The sequence below is a fragment of the Equus asinus genome, chromosome X (genome assembly GCF_041296235.1).
Source record: "Equus asinus isolate D_3611 breed Donkey chromosome X, EquAss-T2T_v2, whole genome shotgun sequence".
Classification (NCBI taxonomy): Eukaryota; Metazoa; Chordata; class Mammalia; order Perissodactyla; family Equidae; genus Equus; species Equus asinus.
Window position 1 is genome coordinate 56,420,055 of NC_091820.1, and position 19,732 is coordinate 56,439,786.

At 38.1% G+C, this 19,732-nt stretch overlaps 1 long non-coding RNA gene across 8 annotated transcripts in view; it reads right to left on the reverse strand.

The window, feature by feature from the left end:
- LOC106828883 (uncharacterized) overlaps positions 1–19,732 on the reverse strand; it is a 79,286-nt gene that overhangs the window by 14,216 nt on the left and 45,338 nt on the right. For 4 of the 8 annotated variants that reach the window (XR_011499741.1, XR_006522580.2, XR_011499735.1 and 1 more), the window contains 2 exons: positions 18,727–18,951; positions 9,753–16,789 (listed from right to left, as the gene is read on the reverse strand). This is a non-coding gene — a long non-coding RNA (uncharacterized lncRNA). Of the gene's footprint in view, position 1; positions 8,586–9,751; positions 16,790–18,726; positions 18,952–19,732 lie in introns of those variants that run through there. The other 4 variants (XR_011499739.1, XR_011499738.1, XR_011499736.1 and 1 more) reach the window with 4 other exon arrangements.

A 19,732-nucleotide genomic window follows, 5' to 3' on the forward strand; every position in this document is an offset into this window, starting at 1 on the left:
TAAACATAGAATTATTATGTGATCCAGCAATTCGACTTCTGAGTATTTACCCAAAAGAAGTGAAAGCAGGGACTTGAACAGTTATTTGTACATCAGTGTTCATAGCAGTATTATTCACAATAGCCAGAAGTTTGAACAACTCAAGTTTCCATTGACGGATGAATAGACAAACAAAATGTGGTATATACATACACTGGAATATAATTCAGCCTTAAAAAGGAAGGAAATGTTGGGGCTGGCCCCGTGGCCGAGTGGTTAAGTTCGTGCACTCCGCTGCAGGCAGCCCAGTGTTTCGTTGGTTCGAATCCTGGGCGCGGACATGGCACTGCTCATCAAACCACGCTGAGGCAGCGTCCCACATGCCACAACTAGAAGGACCCACAACGAAGAATACACAACTATGTACCGGGGGGCTTTGGGGAGAAAAAGGAAAAAATAAAATCTTTAAAAAAAAAAAAAAGGAAGGAAATGTTGATATATGCTACAACATAGATGAAGCTTGAAGACATTACGCTAAATGAAATAAGCCAGTCACAAAAGGACAAATATTATATGATTCCACTTATATGAGGTTCCTAGAGTAGTCAAATACGTAGAGACAGAAAGTAGAATGGTGGTTGCTAGGAGCCAGGGAGGGGGGAAAGAGGGAGTTAGTACTTAATGGGTAGAGTTTCAGTTGGGGAAGATGGAAACATTCTGGAAATGGATGGTGGTGGTGGTTGCACAACAGTGTGAATGTACTTAACACCACAGAGCTGTACAGTTAAAAATGGTTACAGTGGTAAGTTTTATGTTGCGTATATTTTACCACAATGAAAAATAAGACAACCCAGTTAAAAATGGGCAAAGGATTTAAATACACATTTCTCCAACAAAGATATGCAAATGGCCAAAAAGAACATGAAAAGATGCTCAACATCACTACCTATTAGGAAAATGCAAATCAAAACCATAATAAGATACCACTTCACATCCACTAGTATGGCTATAATCAAAAAGACAGATAATAACAAGTATTGGTGAAGATGTGGAATAATTGGAACCCTCATACACTGCTGGTGGGAATGTAAAATGGTGCAGACTTTGAGGAAAACAGTTTGGTAGTTCTTCCAAAGGTTAAACATAGAATAACTATATAACACAGAAAATCTACCCCGAGATATATACCCAAGAGAAATGAAAACATATGTCCACAAAAAAACTTGTACACAAACATTGATAGCTGCATTATTCATAACAGCCAAAAAATAGAAACCCAAACGTCCATCAATTGATGAACAGATAAATAAAATGTAGCATGTCCATACAATCAAATATTATTCATCAACATAAAGAAATGAAGTACTGATACATGTCATAACATGAACCTTGCAAACTGGATGCTAAGTAAAAGAAGCCAGTCACAAAAGCCCACATATTGTATGATTCCATTTATAGGAAATAGCCAGAATAGGCACATCTATAGATACAGAAAGTAGATTAGTGGCTGCCAGGGGCTGGGAGGGTTGAGAGGAAATGGGGAATGACTGCTAATGGGTACAGAGTTTCTTTTTGAGGTGATAAAAATGTTTTATAATTGATTGTTATGATGGTTGTACAACTCTGTGAATTTACTAAAAACTGTTTACTTGTACACTTTAAATAGGTGAATTGTATATGTGAATTATAGCTCAATAAAGCTAGTATTTTTTAAGACACAGGTGAATTTTTTTTTCATGAGGGAGCTCTTTAAGTTTGGAGAGATATATATATCTCCAATAGCTGGATAGATGATAGATAAACAGACAGACAGATACATAGAAAGGATGGATAGAGATACATAGATAGATCTCCAATATATATTGTTAAGTGAATAAAGAGGCAAGATTGCATGTAAGATTGTATCATTTCTCTAAAAAAGAGGAAAGATTATATATATATACACACACACATATATATATATACGCACAATTGCTTGTATATGCATAGTTTATCTGTACAGCTTTTCTCAACCAGGGTTCAGAGAATAAAGCCCTACAGAAAATTATTTGTGTGACTATTTTCTTAATTCTCCCAAGAACTGCATGCAAACAATGCCATTCTAGATGCATGGGTAATAAGTTTACTCATTACATACGATGGATGTCTTAGGGCATTAGGACTGGGCTGCAAAAGGATAAACAAGAAACTGAAAACCCTGGTTGCCACTGGGATAGGGATGGGAGGGGAATTTTTCCTGGCTTGTTCTTTTATAACTTTTGAAATTTGAACCAAAAAGGAAATCGCAATGAGATATTTTAAATGAAATTTATTTTTGAAAAAAGGAAGAAAATAAATTTAACTAAGGCTGCACGTAGAATTAATGAAGTATACTCTTTTCTCACAAGACGGTAGATACTAAAGCATGTTTACTAGCTGAGGGCAAGAATCTATGATGGAGCTAGAAAGGCTGAAGAGATAAGAAAGAGAAGGAATAATACTGGCCCAGCCAGGACCCTGTAGAGATGCGAGGGTATAGGATTCTGAGCACAAGTAGAATGATTAACTTTTCTCAGAGGGAGGGAAACAGGAAAGGCTGAGCACAAATGTAACTAAATTTTGAAGTAAAGGAGCTGGTACTCGGCTTCAGTGCTCTTTATGAAGGGGAGGCAGGGACATCTTCCGCATGGGAGGGAACAGGGATGGAGCAGGTAACCTGAGAAGGGAGGTGAGGGAAGGTTGGAAACAGCATCTGTGGGGACTAGGAGCTAAGGCTGCTCGGTAATAGTCAAAGGACTGCTAGGTCATTGTGATTCCGCTGTGTTTCCCTGGGGGGCATCATGCATTTCACTTGGGGCTCCACACCTGAGGAAGGCCACTGCCAACTACAGTGTAAGCTCAGGTCAAAGCAACTAAAACGGGAAGTTTTCTGGAAACCTTGTCACATAAGGACTGACTGAAGAAGCTAGAATTATTGAACTGAAATAAAATAAATCTAAAAAGGGGCAGATGAGAAAGGAGCCACAGGTAAGAGTCAAATATGTGATGGTTTGCCATATAAAAGAAGGCAGAATTAGGAGACCTTCTAGCTCTAAGATTCTGCCATTTGCTCCTTACTATTGTTATCTTCCCAAATAGAGTATAAACATTAGCTGGCTGCTGAATGAAATCTGTAGAGGGACTGGAAACAGACCAGCACTGGAGTGATGGGGGTTAGAATGCAGTGGATTAAGAAGTGAATGAAAGGGGAGGAACGGAAGACAGTAAACACAGACTACTCTTTTGAAAAGCAGGGCAATGAAGGAAAAGAGAAAAATAAACTTAGCTAAAGAGAAATGCAGAATTCAGGAAGGGCACAGTCATAATATCTAATAGCAAATTTCATCTATTCAAAGATGCACATTTCTTCATGTTTTTAAAATTTCTGAAATTGGTATCCATCTTATAATGGAATCTCACAGTTGCTATTGACCAGGTAGCAGTTTGATGTAGCTGTCGTTGCCTGACACCATCTGGTAAGATCAACAAAGTACCAGCTTGCAAAATCAAAACCTGCAGAATGGTTGTCAGCAACTTGGAAGAAAACCCCGGCAACAGAACACTCCTCCCCACTCCCCGAAACACTACATCACCAATGTTGTTAATGACAAAGAGAATAACATTCTGTGGAAAATCCAGAACATGTTAACTGAACCAAAAGTAATTTGGATATACTCTAACCAAAAGTAAAGGGTCAGATTCTAAACGTGAAGATATTTTAGAAATATCTTAATCAATTTATTTCATTTCAGTGTTCTTTGTAATATATGCACAAGACTGATAGATGATAAAAATCAATTTCTAAATACGTCTTAAAGAACACTCTCAATAATTATAAATTCTAAAAGCTAAAATAGTGTTGTGTTATAATTTAATTGGCAGTTTTATTCTTTCCTAGTGTTACATAAAACAAGGATGCATCTTATAGTCAGTGATGTTTCAGAGTAGATGAAATAGAGTAATTCTACATCTTAAACAGAACCTATAAGAGTATCATATAGTAGGTGAAACAAATGCTCATTCATTGGGCATTAACAGATTTATTCATACATTTATTAAACAAATATTTACTTAGAATTTACTACATGCCAGGTACCGGATGCTGGATATACAATGGTAAATAAGACAGACATAGTCTTCACTCTTATTGAGCTTAATGACTAGATAAGATAGCAGTTCCCAAACTGGTCCCTCAAAATTAGTTTCTCAAGATACTCCAGGAAAAAATAGTTCTGCGGTGAGATTAGTTTGAGAAAAGTTGCATACTAAATTCACTTCTTCACAATGTACATTACCACATTAAAGGTTTTTTTTTTTTTTTGAGGAAGATTAGTCCTGAGCTAACATCTGCTGCCAATCCTCCTCTTTTTGCTAAGGAAGACTGGCCCTGAGCTAACATCCGTGCCCATCTGCCTCTACTTTATATGTGGGACGCCTGCCACAGCATGGCTTGACAAGCGGTGTGTAGGTCCGTATCCAGGATCCGAACTGGCAAACCCTGGGCCACCAAAGCAGAACATGCGCACTTAACCGCTCTGCCACCGGGCTGGCCCCACATTAAAGGCTTTTTAAAACCGTATGGTAGAGAAGTTTGCTTAACTTTGTTTCACTCTTCATATTTCAAATTTATAAATGATGTAAACCCAGAATCAGAATTGTGATACATAACATAAAAAGAACAAATCAATTGGAAAAAGACAAACAATATTGGCAAAGGAGATCAACAGGGAATTCACAAAAGAAATTACATCTGAAAAATGCTCAACCTCACTCATACTTAAGAAATACAAATTAAAACAATGAGAGAGCAGACTTCTGCCCATCCGACTGGCAAAGATAGAAAAAGATTAATGATAAATAGTGTTGTGAAGATGTGGGGAAAGAGATACTCCCATTCACTACTAGTTGGAGTGTGAAGTAGGTCAATGTTTTAAGAGCACAATTTGGCAATATCTACCAATTTTACTTCTATGAATTTATCCTACAGAAATACTTACACAGGTGCCCAAAGATATATGTACAAAGGATGTCCACTGCAGCACTGTTTGAATAGTGAAAAAGTGGAAAGAACCCAAATGTCCATCAATTGGGCATTTAATAAACTATATTACATACACACAAAGGTCTACCATGAAGCCATTATAAAGATAAGAGAGTGCTAATTGAAGATGTCTGACTAAAGATATGTGCTTATCTCCCTCCCTTTTGACATCCTATTAAAATGGTAATAAAGGAATGAACCCTTAACAGTGAAGAAAATGGGCTTAACAAATTTCTGGAAGATTGGAAATGTGTCAACTGATGAAACAGAATGGAAGAAGCCAACGTACACGGCAGAAGCCCAGAAAGACTCCCATTTCAGAGCTGGCAAGTATTCAAGGTCAAAATAAGAAGGGAGTCTGAAAACCAGGGGTGAATTGAAAGCCTGTCTATGAAACAAATGCCCCCATTAGCTCCCTATGATCCCCCCCACCCATCATCCCCATACTCAACATAGTTAACCCAATCTTTATCTTTTAGCAACAACAAAAAAGAACAAAGAAAGAAAGAAAGAAAGAAAAAGAAAGAAAGAAAGAGAAAGATAGGCAGAAAGAAAGAAAGAGAAAAGGACTCAGTAGAAATAGAATAAATGGCTGGAGAAAACGGAAGGATAGTATAGGTATTGGTGCCCCAGAGAAAATGAAAATTCTTCTTAATATGGCATTTGGGGACCTCCAGCCTAAAGGCAGTTTCCAAACCCAAGTCTAAAGAGAAGGCTACTAGTCACAAGCCCTGGCCAGTTACACAGATGTCTAGTACAATCCCCTATTCAGAGAAGAGATCTAGGGGGAAAATGGACCTACATAAGTAAAGTAGAGGAATCTATAGCACCTACTTATTCTTTCAATTATAAATATGAAGAGACAATCAAAGCCCATCAGAAATATGAAGAAAAAAAGCATTATGAAAAGAAAGGCCAACATAAACAAGAAGTAACCCCAGAGGAAACATAACTCAGAAAAGAGAAGATTTTAAGGACCTACTAAGACCAAAGGAAAAAAAAAGACCCACAGCTACATACTATATCATTTTACACTATCAGAAACAGAGAAAATTGGGGCCAGCCCAGTGACGCAGCACTTAAGTTCACATGTTCCACTGAGTGGCCCAGAGTTTGCTGGTTTGGATCCTGGGTGCAAACCTATGCACTACTTGTCAAGCCATGCTGTGGTAGGGGTCCCACATATAAAGTAGAGGAAGATGGACACAGATGTTAGCTCAGAGCCAGTCTTCCTCAGCAAAAAGAGGGGGACTGGCAGCAGATGTTAGCTCAGGGCTAATCTTCCTCAAAAAAAAAAAAAGAAAAGAAAAGAAAAAGAAATAGAGAAAATTGTAAATGCTTCCAGAAAGAAAAAGTAGGTTACCCATAAAGAAACAAAAATCAGATTTCTCATTAGCAACACTGGATGCTAGAATAACACTTTAAAATTGAGGGAAAATTATTCTGAACCTAGAATTTAAAACCTAGCCAAATCACCAATCAAGTATGAGTACAAAGAGATATTTTCAGAAATGTGAGGACTCAAAAGAATACCTCCTACACACCCTTCGTTCGTACAGTATGTTACTTGAAGATGTACTCCAACAAAACCAGGGTAAATCCCAGAAAGAAAAAGACATGGGAAATATGAAATAGTAGACTTAACTCATGAATCTAGTGACAAAAAAAACTCCAGAATGACAACTGTGAAATAGGACTGGAAAGCAATCAGTCCAATTTAGAATAAGCAACCAGAGTGCTACAGAATGAATATCTTCAAGAAGAATGAAATAGATTCTAGGTGATAGATAAAGAAGCTGGAAAATATTAATGATTGGAAAGTCATGTCTCTTTCCTCAAAAAGAAAATATAAAAGGCAACTCCAGGAGAAACAAACAAAACTATACAAGAAAATAATGACGGAAATATGAAGCAAGATTTCCATTCCTGGTTATATGGTGCACTAGGTATTTGAACCAACCCTCCCACAGAAAACCACTTAAGAGACTGGATAAAACATAAAGCACTTTATTAAAAGCATCAAAGAACTGGTAAGATAGTAAGGAATTATTAAGATAAAATAAAAGGGAACCCATAAAGACATGTGGTGCACAGAAGCTGCTTTTGCCCTGGGAGCATATGCTAAATCTAGTGACCTTCAGCTAAAATATTCATAGACTCCTAGGTCCATCCGAGGTGGAGAATCTAAAAAAAAAAGCTCTCTTTCTGTACCCATGGGTTTTAGCTAAATCCTGAAAGGACTACAATCTTAAGTAAGGGCAAACTAAAAAGTAACCTCACCAAACCCCACTTTCCCAGCTCCAGGGGACTGAAGGAAAGGTTGCTTTGGCTCTGAACAGAGGAGAGAATCACATCCCTGAGAAACTGAACAATAAGCTGGACCTTGCTCAAGTTTACAATTCAAATACACACCATCTGGTGGCCCAAAAAACTTGATTTACCTTACACAGTCCCAGACCATTGCCCATAAGTGCCTAGAAGAAGCAAACACACTTTCTGAAAGAATGCTCTTTTACCCGAGGCCTCAAAAATTTTCCGCAAATAATTTTCTAAGGAAAATGAGCAGCTCACTACCAAAAATTAGTAAAACACACTTCTCTCTCACCAGAAAGGTTATTTTTTAAAAAATATTGATAATATCAATTTTTGACAATGACGTGGAATAATCTGAACTCTCATAATTACTAATGGCAATGTAAATTGGTACAACCACTTTGGAAAACTATATAGCAGTATCTAATAAAGCTAAACATACATTTACTCCATGACTCAGCAATTGCACTCCTAGATAAACATTCAACAGAAATTAGCACATACAGCCATAAGAAGACATGTACAAGAATATTTGTAGCAGCTTTATTCATAATAGTCAAACGTTAAAAACAACCCAAATGTCCATCAACAGGAGAATAAATGAATAAATGGTGCATATCCATGCAAAGGAACATTAAGTTCCATTAAAAAAGGAACAAACTATTGATACAGGCAATAATATGAATGAAGCTCAAAAACATTATGCTGAGCAAAAGAATCCAGACACAAAAAAGTACATCCTGTTCGATTCCATTTATATGACATTCTAGAAAAGACAAATCTTTAGTAACAGGAAGCAGATGAATGGTTGCCTGGTGCCCTGGGTGAGGACAATTGGCTGGGAAAGGGCACAAGGGAACTTTCTGGGATGATAGAAATGTTCTCTCTTGATGGTGACGGTAGTTACACAGGTGTATGCATTTGTCAAAATTCATCCAATTGTACATGTAAAATAGGCACATTTTATTATATGTAAATAATACTTCAGAAAGTTGATTAAAACTGTTTTAAAAACTTGCAAAAATGAGAAACATAATAATTGCAATTAAAACTTAATGGACAGGGGCCAGCCCCATGGCCAAGTGGTAGGGTTCACATGCTCTACTTCGGTGGCCTGGGGTTTCACCAGTTCGGATCCAGGTCACAGACATGGCACCACTCATCAGGCCATGCTGAGGAAGCATCCCATGTAGCAGAACCAGAGGCACTCACAACTAGAATATACAACTATGTACTGGGGAGTTTTGGGGAGAAGAAGAAGAAAAGAAAAAAAAAAGAACATCAGCAACAGATGTTAGCTCAGGGGCCAATCTTTAAAAAAAATAAAAACTTAATGGACAGGATGATTCTTGGAAGGTGGTGAGGTAGCATAGTTTTTTAATCCTCCCAAGTCCCTCTACAAAAACAGAGAAAATAGGACAGCAAGACCAAAACCCATGGACAACATCTGCAAAAAAACTAGGTAACAAGATATTCTCATGAACCCCAAAATATGAGGAAAGGAGACAAATTACCAACAGCTACAAAGACATGTATGATATTAGCAGTTGTACAAAAGGAAGCAGAGAGAAGCAATGGGGCATCTGACAGATCAGAGAATCTCCAAGCAGCCAAAGTCACTCACTAGAAAGTTCAGAGGGCCAATCAGAGGATAGCAGCTGAAACTGGGAGAGGTTTTGTGTATTCCAATAGTAGGGTAGTGGTAAGACCCAAACAGGCTAGAAGAATCAGGGCCTGGAGCAGTGTGAGCCCCAAGACTTCTCAAAACTAACCAGCTAAAGGTCCATTCCAGGACAAAGCCCCACACTGAGGAGAAACTGCTGGGAATAGAATCCAAACCAGGCAGTGCAGCAAGAAAAGATCCAGACAAAAGTAAGGGAGTGCATCAGCAGCAGGGTGTCAGTTTTTTAATATTACACAAAAGCAACAGAAGAGGGAGCTCAAAAGCCATGAAATTAGAAAATCTATTCTAAATCCAGCTTCCCTCTAAAATTAAAAAAAAAACAAACTTCATGTTCTTACATGAACATGAGCAACAGAAAAGGATCAAGGTCACATTTATTATAATAAAAATGAGAATAAGGATAATAACATCCCTTGACAATGAAAGCATGGCAGAAATTTAACACTAGAAAACATGAAAACTATAAGCTACTATTTTAAAACAAGCAAAAAAAATTAAGAAAAAGATATGAAATATGAAAGAACAACATAAATCAGAATTAGAAAAACTCAAAAGTTAGGGAACAGAACTAAGGAAAGAATTGTAAATAAAAGAAAAATCAGAAATGAATTCTAAACTAGAAGGAACACAAGAGTAAATAAACTCAACACATAATGCCTTAAGAGAAACAGAAAATGAAAAGAAGGAATTTTTTAAAATCAAAAAGAAAAAAAGAAAGATAAAAAGGATTTGAGAAAAAGTGATAAATTTAGAAGATAAAGAAAATCCAACATACATAGAAGAAAACCAAAGTAAGGGAACAGAACAAATAATAAAGACTATAAGAAAGTTTTCCTGAAATAACTTCTAATAGAGACTTGAAACAACATTTAAGAAGGCAATTTGTGTAACTGAGAAAATCAACCCAAAATGACCATATCATAGTAAAATTACTGGACTTTAAAGAAAAAAATCTTATGTATTCAGGCGAAGAGAACAAGAGAAAGAAAATCGGCCAGTCATCAGATATATTGACAGCAATGGCTTATGCCAGAAGAAAAGTCACATATTCTAGATCCACAAGGAAAGAAAATGTGAGCCAAAGATTTTATATCCAGCCAAACTGACTGGTATGGGATGAATTGTGTCCCCTCAAAATTCATCTGTTGAAGCCCTAACTCCTAGTACCTCAGAAAGTGACCATATTTGGAGACAGGGCCTTTAAAAGGTAACGAAGTTAAAATGAAGCCAGTAGGGTGGGCCCTGATCCAATCTGACTAGTGTCCTTATAAAAGGACATTTGGACACAAATAGAGATACCAGGGATATGCACACACATAGAAAAGACTATGTGAGGACACAGCAAGGAGGTGGCAATCTACAAGCCAAGGAGAGAGGTCTTAGAAGGAATCAAATCTGCTAATACCTTGATTTTGGACCTCTGGCCTCCATAACTGTGAGAAAATCAGTTTCTGATGTTTAAGTCGCCCAGTCTGTGATATTTTGTTATGGCAGCCCTGGCAAACGAATACACTGACTTTCTAGAGTAGAGGCTACAAACTGTTATCAACATGCCATCATGCAGGAGAGACTGCTCTTGTGGGGCCTCCCCGAGGGATCTACCAGCGAATAAACTTCAGAAAAGCAAAGTAACTAGAAAAGTATTGACATAAGGGCTGATAGTGAGCATTAAATAAGTACAATAAATAAACACACACGCACATATTTGTAGAACTAATATTCAATGAAGGTTCTAAGTAAGAGAGTATAGTAATGCAATTGCTACAAAAGGGTGGAAAACCGAGAGAGAATATGCAAAAAAACTTTTTAATTGTTCTTGTAATCATATTGGTGGTGGCAGCATTAACACTGCTAGTCTTAGATAGTTGTGTATATCAGTGGGATAAAGTAAATGAGTAATTATGATATATTCTAATTCTATTATCCCCTATATCTTTGGGAAGCAAGATTCTCAAGCATGAAAGAAAGGAGATTCAGCTATAGGACAGGAGTTAAGGAAAACCCTGAATGCCTGAATTTGAATTAAAGTATCAGTGTCAACTCATGAGGCATTTTTTCTCAAAAGCCTTAGAAATAAGGACCAGCCCTGTAGCCATGAGCACTGCTAGCCTAGCATCTAGACTGTGGCCTTGAAATACAATTTCCCACTAAAAAGAAACGAGGGTTTTTTTGAGAAGTGGCTGATTCCAGATCTGGGGCAGGAAATGTACAAGATGAGTCTGAAATATCAAATATGTTCAAATCCATGAGTTCATAATGATGCAATTTTTGTTAAAAAAAAGAAATAAAACTATACATATTAGCACTGTGCAAAGGACCTCTATAAACGTACAGCAAATACTTAGAGTTTCTCTCTTGGGACTAGGATTATAGGGAATTTTTCTAAGTTACTACTTTCTAGATTATTTGTTTAAAATTTAATGAGCATACATTACTTTCATAATTAGCAAAAACAGTGATTAAAGAAAATTTTAAAAAAGAAACAACTGTGATAACTGCATAGTTTTCAAGAATCAGTTTCTAAAACGAGGCATTCTCATTGACTTAATCAAGATTGAGCAATGACTAACACTAGGTTTTGGTAAATGGTAAGAATAAAGTTCCCTAAACTGACTTTTAGACTGCTTTTGCTTTATTGCTCAAAATTCACAGTTTTGAATAGCTAGCAGGCCATTGTTATCAATGAAAATTCATCTACCCTCACACATGGATTTCTGATCCGGTGGTTCAGTACTTTAAAAAAGGTAGAACCCTGCTTTCAGTTTCAGTCATTTTCTTCCCTTCTGCTTTGGTGAGGTGTGAAGATCGGGGGGAAGGCTTCACAGAGGCAACACTCTTATCTTTCACCATTTAACCTATATGCCATGGATCTCAAAAGTGTGGTCCCTAGACCAGCAGACAAATTCTCAGGTTCCATCAGACCTACTGAAGCTGAATCTCTTGAGGGTGAGGGCTAGTAATCTATGTTTTAATAAGCCCTTTCGGCAAGGTTGCTAGACAAAATATAGGATGGTCCAGCTAAATGTGAATTTCACATAAACAACAAATAATTTTTTTAGTATAAATATTTGCAATATTTGGGACATACTTATATTCAAATTCAAGTTTAACTGGGTATCTTGTTTTGTTTCTTGTTTATTTATTTCTAAATCTGGTAACCTGACCTCCAAGTGATTCTGATCCAAGTTAAAGTTTGAAAATCACTGGAGTAAAGGTAAGAGGATGGGCCTTGGATTCAGATAGATCTGACGCCATCATTTTTTTTAACAATGGATGGAATCCCACAAATATGACTGGCATCTCCATATGACAAAGGAGACCATGGGGGAGAGAGGCAACCAGCCTCAGGGCCTAGAGTAAAGTTTGGTAGCAGAAAGGGCCTGAATTTCACCAGAAAGTTCAGACACACTCTGCGTGACTGATACTCTAGTCACCCTGGGGTGCTGTTCTCATACAAAGTACAACATTGGCCAAAATGGGAGGAAGGGCTGGGTGGGGGATGCAAGGGAGGGAAAAACTGAAATCTATAATACGGAGGGAGGAATATAAATAGCTTAGAATCAGCCAAGGTCGGTTTGTGCTCACTTCAGGCTCTCTACCACTGACTTTGCAGGGAGAAAAGACTGGGGAAGAGTCACTCTGAGTATAAAGAGGCTCCTGGGCAGCACCAACCCTGTTCTGTGAGCCTCTAAAGCAGTGCTTCTCACCCAGGGGTGATTTCAACCCTGGCAGTGTCTGGAGACAATTTTAGTTGTCACAACCAGGTGGGGTGGGGAGGGTGTGCTACTGACATCTAGTGGGTAGAGGACAGAGATACTGGTAAACATCTTACAAAGCAGAGGATGGCCACCCACAACAAAGAATTATCTAATTGCAAATATCAAGTTCCAAGGCTGAGAAACTCTGGCTCTAAAGCAGGTCAGTGCAGAGAAAGTTACTCTCTTCGCCACAGCCGCACTCCTTACCCCAAACCACTGACCCTCCTCTACAACGAGGTGTTTGCACTGCACTGCAGAGATTTGATGCTTGCCCATTCTCGTAAGTCTGAACTTGGACAAGCTACTCAATTCTCCTAGCTTTTCTATCCTAATCTGTACAATGTGGGTAAAACTATTTACCTCATAGGGTTATTGCAGGGATTAAACGAGGTAATTTAACAGTTTAGATTCAAACATTTATCAAGCTCCTACACTATGTACCCAGTCTTGGGGGTACACGGTCATGCCATTAAGGATTTAAGTCTAGTGAGTTTTAAGGCACATGGTAGATTTTCAAACAAAGGCTTATTTCCTTCACACTCAGCCCCTACCCATATCCTTCCCTTTCATTATTAGACTGGGGCCTAATCTTCTCTCTTCCTTACCAGAGAACTGGAAGGAAGAGCAGAATTAATACCTATTATGAAGAGGAGCTACACCACCAGTTTGTACTATTTTGCTGATGCTTTTCATCATTAATTCTCAATACAGCACTAAAGCCAATGTATTGTTCTTAATAATCGAAAGAAGTTCAGTTAGCTATTTAAGGCTGGCATCTGCTCTGTTCTCAAAATTGACTATTACCTTTGAATAAGGTCAGGAAACAAAAAGCAAGCTCAAGAAGCCCTCTTTCTGACCCTGACTTGCATGGCTCCTACATCCTGCTCTTGTAAGTAAGGTTATTAGAGTATTAGAAAATTCGGGTGCTCTCCTAACATTCCCACTTGCTCATGAAATGGAATGAGAGAAAGGAAGGGAGGGGGCGACTCAAAGGTCATATCCAGGGGTCGGCCCGTGGCCAAGTGGTTAAAGTTCCGTGCGCTCCACTTCAGCAGCCCAGGGTTTGCGGGTTCGGATCCCAAGTGCAGATGTCCTCCACTCATCAGTCGTGCTGTGGAGGCATCCCACATACAAAGTAGAGGAAGATTGGCACAGATGTTAGCCCAGGGCTAATCCTCCTCAAGCCAAAAAAGAGGAGGATTGGCAATGGATGTTAGCTCAGGGCAGATTTTCCTCACAAAACAAAACAAAACAGGTCATACCCAGGTTTTGGGGTTGAGCAACTGGATGATAGTAGTGTCATTTACTGAGATTATAAAGTCTTGGGGAGAAGCGTGTTTGGAAGGGAAATCAAGAGTTCCACTTGGAACAATTAAAAAAATCTCTCTTCTTCTTGTCTCTAACCTCTCTTTCTATCAGCCTGTACAAATGACCAAGTCTCTCCTTTCTTAAAACAAATGAAGCCCTCCCCAAACTTTATAATCCCTTTAACTGTTGCCCTCTTTCCTTGCCTTTAGGTCCAAACTTCTTTAAAGGATCATCTATTTCTCCTCTATCTACTTCCTCACCCCCAAGCCTCTTCTCGACCCCCTGCAATTTGGTTTCTGCCCTCACCATATTATTGGAACTACACTCACTAAGGTGACAAATAATGTCCTAATTGCCAAATCTAACAGATACTTTTCAGTCCGAACCTCACTGGACCTCTCTGTAGCCTTCGATATGGCTGATCACATCCTCCTCTTTGGAAATCTCTCCCCACTTGTTTCCCTGGCATCCCTTTTTCCTGCTTCTCTTCCTCCTCTGTAATTTTTCCTTCTCACATTCTTCCTGACTCCTCCTCTATCTGCTGCTTAAATGTTGAATTTGCAGGGATTCTGTTCAGCTCTTCTCTCACTTTACACTGTTTTCACAGATGATCCTATCTTTTAGATCCCATTTAGATGATTTTGGCTATCATCTATAAACTGTCAACTCCTAATTTGCTATCTCCCGACTCTAATTCTCTTTGGAACTATACGCTCATATTTTGAGTTGCCTACTAGACAGGTCATCTAGATGCTCCCAGATGTCTCAAATTCAACACATTCAGAATTCAATTCTAAACAAGACAATTTACAAAAGAAATTCATGTTTCCTCACCTAGTAACCAGGAAAATGCAAATTAAACCAATAAATGCAATGTTTCTTACAAAGACTGACAAAAATTTATGAGCATGAGAACACCGAGTGTTGATGAAGATTAGGAAAAAAAGACTCTCAGACACTGCTGGTAGAAGTATGACTAGTTATAACCTTTTAGGAAACTAATCTGGCGATATCTATTAAAGTATAAAATACATATATGTCCCTTCTATGCCAAAGAAATTGCCACACAGGTCCATAGGGTGCATGTACAAGGATGCTCATCACATTGTTGTTTGTGTTAATAGGAAGGTGGAGGTAATCTGCTTGCCCATCACTGGAGAAGTGGATAAGGGAAATGTGGTAGATATATACCTTGGAGTATGATGCAGCAGGAAGAAGGAATGCCTCAGATGTATTGCATAGCAACAGGAATGGCTTTTATACCAGGGTGTTGAGTGAAAAAGAAAACATTGAAATGTCTAACACAAAAAGATTTATGTAAATTAAAATAATACACACATAAAAAAAGTTGTACTTTATAAGAATATATTTAAACAAAAGGATATACATTAAGGAATGGTTGCCTGTGGGGTGGAGAGGGCCTGGGAGTGGGAAATGAGGCTAAAAGAGAATATACAAACAAACAGGGAGGAATCTTACAAGGGCCAATGATGATAATGTGCTATAAACTGAGGAATATCATTAACTCAACCCACAGCACTGAAGACTTCCCCCAGATTAATAACACATTCTCTTTGACCCTACAGTCTGTTCCCATTTTTTTTTTGCCACTAACAACAATGCTACAATAAGTATTCTTTATATGTATATTTTTATATTGGTGATTATATTTCTATAGCATATATTTTTAATTGTGCTATCTCCACATATGGAATAGCATGCAGTTATTAGAAAGGATGGGTTACAAAGAAATCCATGCCAAGACACATCATAATTAAACTGCTGAAAATGAAAGACAATGAAAAAATCTTGAAGTCAGCCAAAGAGAAAAGTATACAGGAACATCAATTTGAATGATAGCAGATTTCTCATCTGAAACCATGCAGGCCAGAAGGAAGTGGCACAAAATTTTTCAAGTGCAGAAAGAAAAGAACTGTCAGATTAGGGCAGGAAATATACAAGATGAGCCTGGAACATCTTATAGTGCCAGAAAGGAAGGAAGCACTCAAAGGAGAAAAACACAATGATAGTGGAATGACAAAGGGACACAGAAGCCAACTAAAAGAGCTCCCAGTGGCCAAAGCTAGAACAATTTGAGCAATACAGTAAAGTGGTATCGGGTTATAACCCAAGGTACAAAATAAATATCCATGAGTCTATACTGATATAAACAAATGATTGATTGATTGGACTGATAGATAAATACATTCATGGGGAAAAGAGACAAATCTGCTATGCAAAATTCTAAATAATTCATGTAGATACTTTGCTCTCAAGGAGGGGGAGCGTAACTTTATTCTTTAAGTTTGGGTGCATACAGTGACTTCCAAGAGTACGAGATGGAAAAGGAGATCAAAGAGTAACTTGACTGTGGAGAAATCTAACAAACACATCAGCCAGGTGTTCAAGGTGAACATCAAAAGTAACATCTTTGCTAGTATGTACTCTTGATATGATGTGATGAAAATGGTATTTTCACTTCTGTGGTCTTCCTCCCCAAAACCCATAACCCCAGTTTAATCATGAATCGGACAAATTCCAATAGAGGGATTTTCTACAAAATAGCTGACCAGTGCTCTTCAAAGTTATCAAGCTGATCAAAAGCAATAAAAGTCTGAGAAACTGTCATAGCCAAGAGGAGCCCAAGGAGACATGATGACTAAATGTAAGGTGGTATTCTGGATGGTCCTGAAACAGATGAAGAACATTAGGTAAAAACTAAAGAAATCTGAATAAAGTATGGACTTTAATTATAAGGTATCAATACTCCTTCATTAATTATAACAAATATATCATACTAATGTAAGATGTTAACCACAGGGGAAACTGGGTACAGGGTATATGAGGACTCTCTGTACTGTCTTCTCAATTTTTCTGTAAATCTAAAACTGTTCTAAAAAAAATAAAGATTAGTAAAAAAAAAAAAAAGTACTGTAAACAACAAGTTCTGTATCTGGCAAAACTATCCTTCAGATAAAGGAAAATGGAGAAAATTTGTTGCTAGCAAACCTGCCCTTAAAGAATGGCTAAAAGAATTCTCTCAACAGAAAGAAAAGATAAAAGAAGTCCTGGAACTTCAGAGAGGAAAAAAACATCAGAATGGGCAAAAATAGGGGTATATTATCCTCTTCATGAGTTTCTTAACTCATATTTGATGGTTAAAGCAAAAATTATAACACCATCTGATGTGGTGGCTCAACATATGTAGAGGAAATACTTAAGACAGTTACATTTTTTTAAAGTGGAGAAGGTAAATAGATCTAAATGGAAGTAAGGTCTTCATACTTCACTTGAAGTGGTAAAACACCGACACCAGTAGAATGTAATTAGTAACATATTTACATTGTAATACCTAGAGCAACAACTAAGAAAACTATATAAAGCAGTATGCTCAAAAATACTGTAAAGAAATCAAGATAGAATCCTAAAAAATATTCAAGTAACCACAGAAAGGTAAGAACAGAGAACAAGAAACAGAGGAAACCAACAGAAAACAAATAAGAAAGTGGCAGACTCAAGTCTTAACATGTGAATAATTACTATCATAGGTTGAATTATGTCATCCACAAAGATATATCGAAGTCCTAACCCCCAAACCTGTGAATGTGACCTTATTTGGAAATAGGGTTGTCTTAGTCAGTTTGGGCTACTATAACAAAGTATTATAAGCAATATAAATTTATTTCTCACAGTTCTGGAGGCTGAAAATTTGAGATCAAGGTGCCAGCACGGTTGAGTTCTGGTGAGAGCCCTCTTCTGGGCTGTGGGCTGCTGACTTCCTGTTGTATCCTCACATGGCACAAAGTACAAGGGAGCTCTCTGGGGTCTCTTTTAAAAAGGCACTATTCCCATTCATGAGGGCTCCACTCTCATGACTTAATCACCTCCCAAAGGCCCCACCCTCCTAATATCATCATATTAGAAATTAGGTTTCAATATACAAATTTTGGGGGAACACAAACATTCAGTCTATAGCAAGTGTCTTGAAGATGTAATCAAGCTAAGATGAGGTTGTTACGGTGGACCATAAAACAATCTGACTGGTGTCCTTTTAAGAAGAGGGAAATATGGGGCTGGCCTGTGACCTAGAGGTTAAGTTCACGCGCTCTGCTTCGGTGGCCCAGGGTTTCACCAGTTCAGATCCTAGGCGCAGACATGGCACCACTCATCAGGCCATGCTGAGGTGGCATCCTTCATGCCACAACTAGAAGGATCCACAACTAAAAATATGAAACTATGCACTGGTGGGCTTTGGGGAGAAAAAGGAAAAACAAAATCTTAAAAAAAAGAAGAGGGAAATATGGACATAGACACACAGAGAAAGAGAACACCATGTCTTCACATGACACATGAACACTGACACAGAAGGAAGAGGGCCATGTGAAGACAGAGGCAGAGATTGGAGTAATTCTGCTGCCACAAGCCAGGGATTGCGTGAGGATTCCAGAAGTTGGAAGAGGCAAAAAGGATCAACCTCTAGAGGCTTCAGAGGAAGCATGGCCCTGACAACACCTTGATTTCAGACTTTTAGTCTTCACAACTATGAGATACTAATTTTCTGTTGTTTTAAGCTACCCAGCTCATGTTATTTTGTTATAGCAGTCCTAGGAAATTAATACAATTACCTCAAATGAAAATGGTCCAAATACACCAAATTAAAAGACAGAGATTGAGGCCAGCCCGGCGGTGTAGTGATTAACTTTGCACGCTCTGCTTCAGTGGCCCCGGGTTCACAGGTTCGGATCCCAGGTGCACTGGGACCTAGCACTGGTCATCAAGCCATCCCTGTGGCAGCATCCCACATAAAATAGAAGAAGATGGGCACAGATGTCAGCTCAGGGGCAATCTTCCTTGCAAAAAAAAAAAAGACAGAAATCAGCAGAGTGGATTAAAAAAAACAGGATCTGAGTACATGCTGTCTACAAGAAACGCACTTGAAACACAATGACATAGGTAGGTTGAAAGTAAAAGGATATAAAAAGATAAACCATGTAAATATTAACAAAAAAAAGCATTGGGTATGGGGCCGGCCTGGTGGCATCGTGCTTAAGTTTGCATGCTCTGCTTCAGTGGCCCAGGGTTCACAGGTTCAGATCCTGGGTGTGGACCTACACACCATTCATCAGGCCATGCTGTGGCGGCATCTCATATACAAAGTAGAGGAAGATTGGCACAGATATTAGCTCAGGGACCATCTTCCTCAAGCAAAAAGAGGAGGATTGGCGACAGATGTCAGCTCAGGACCAATCTTCCTCTCACACACACACAAAAAGCACAGGTTAGATTGATATATATTGACCTAGGGGTATATCAACTGAAGTATTACTAAGTAAGAAAATCAAGTTGTAGGACTATACATATACATATACATATATATATATATATATATATATATATATATATCCTCATCTTTATAAAAACTAATCATTAAAATCATACATACATACACATATATATACACATACACACTCATGAAGAAGGTGTGGAAGGCTACACAAATTGGTCCCCTTGATGTTACAATGGAAGGGGAGGGGGATATGAAAGGGGAGATTATTAACTTTCTTCTTGTATTTTTGGATTGTTTCACTTGTTACAGTGAGAACATACTGCATTTGTAATTTAAAAGAAAAT